The sequence below is a fragment of the Coenobita brevimanus genome, chromosome 62, assembly GCF_032717465.1.
Source record: "Coenobita brevimanus isolate Jiangsu-jjx chromosome 62, ASM3271746v2, whole genome shotgun sequence".
NCBI lineage: Eukaryota > Metazoa > Arthropoda > Malacostraca > Decapoda > Coenobitidae > Coenobita > Coenobita brevimanus.
The window spans coordinates 31,347,131-31,348,947 of NC_137015.1; positions in this window are offsets into that span (position 1 = coordinate 31,347,131).

A 1,817-nucleotide genomic window follows, 5' to 3' on the forward strand; every position below is an offset into this window, starting at 1 on the left:
ATGGTTTCTTGTAGCCCAGGGAACCATGATTAAGACAGCTGACAGTTATACTGATCCATAATGAGCAAAGCCTCATTAATAATAATAATAATAATAATAATATTATTATTATTATTATTATTATTATTATATTATTATTATTATTATTATTATTATTATTATTATTACTGTTGCCTTCAGATAACTATAAAGAGTGACAAACTAGATGGTTTCTTGTAGCCCAGGGAACCATTTACTTCGTTCTGTGGAAACTATATTATAATCATATTGGTGCCTAGTGGTCTAGTGAGTTAAGGTGACCCAAGGGGATGTGGCCTGATGAGTTTACGTTGTAGGGGTGGTTGGATTTTTTTTTTTTTTTTACCCACATACGCTGTACTATCACCAATCGGACTGGTTTGAAATGTCTGGACTAAGTAGCCTAGCTTCGGGACCCTACGCTTCCGGTAGGACAATGTTGGATGGAATGATAGAGTCCTATTAGTTTTAGCAACGTTATTATCATTATCATCATCATCGTTATCATCATCATCATCATCATCATCATCACCTTCAACCAAAGAAAGTAAAATTAAACCTAGTGATCACAAACAAGGCTTGATTGTCTCCCCTCACTCTGTCTGTGAAAATTAATAAAGAGACCAGAAGGTAGGAGGAATGGTGGGAGGAGGAGGAGTGGAAGTTCGAGGCAAGGGGAGGGAATGTAAATATAAAAGTATACTGGAAAGTGAAGTAGTGAGAGGAAAAGAAAGGAAGAGAGGAGGAGAAAAGTGGAAGTAAGAGGAGGAGGGATAAGGAAGGAAGGGGGAAAATGAGAAGAAAAGAGAGGGGGTGGAGGGAGAATGAAAGGACTTAGTAGAAAGAAAATGAGATGGATGAATGGCTTGTGAAGAAGGGACGGAGGGAAATGAAAAGAAGGGAAAAGTACATGGAGGAAAACGAAAAGGGGGTTGGAGGATGAATGAAAGAGGTGTATATATAGAGAAAGAGAAAGAAAGATGGAAAAGTAGGGAAGAAGAAAATAAGGAAAAGGAAAGAGAACGCGAGGAATGAAATGAAATGAAAAGAGTGATGGAAGGAGAACGAAAGAGAATGATAGAGCGATGGAAAAAGGAGATGAAAAAAGAGGAAAAAATGAAAAAGGGATGGAGGGAAAGGAAAAGAGAATGAAAGAGAGAGAGAGAGAGAGAGAGAGAGAGAGAGAGAGAGAGAGAGAGAGAGAGAGAGAGAGAGAGAGAGAGATGAAAAAATTAGTGAAATTTGAAGAGAGGATGAGCAGGGTGTTAAAAGGGATGGCAGGAGAGGGAGAGAAAGAAAATAAAAGAAAAAGATAAAAGAGGTAAGAACATTGGATTAAAGCCAAGGAGAGAGGACGTGAGCGATATAGAAGGGGAGACGGGGAGAGAGAGAGGCAGGGGAGGAAGGGAAAGAAGAGGAGAAAAAGGAAAATAGGATAGAGGAGTGAGAGGATAGAATAGAGAGAGAGTAGATGGAAGGAGAGAATGAGTTACCAAGGGGAGGGGGTAAGAGGAAGAGGGGGCATTAAGAGGGAGGAGGTGATGGGGAGGGAGCGGAGCGATGGTAAAGAGGTAGGGGGAGGGCTGATGAAGAGGAGAAGGGCAGGGCAGTTTTTCCTTTATTATTTACTCCATAAATATTTTAAGTGCACTTCGTATGTTAGGATTTGCATTTATTTTATTTTTTTATTTATTAACATTCTATCTTCATCGTCTTCCAAGTATCTCCCAACAGAAGTGATCGGCTTGTTCCAGCCATGGGTTTGCGGCCTTCCTCTTTAACGCCACCATCCTAGTTTG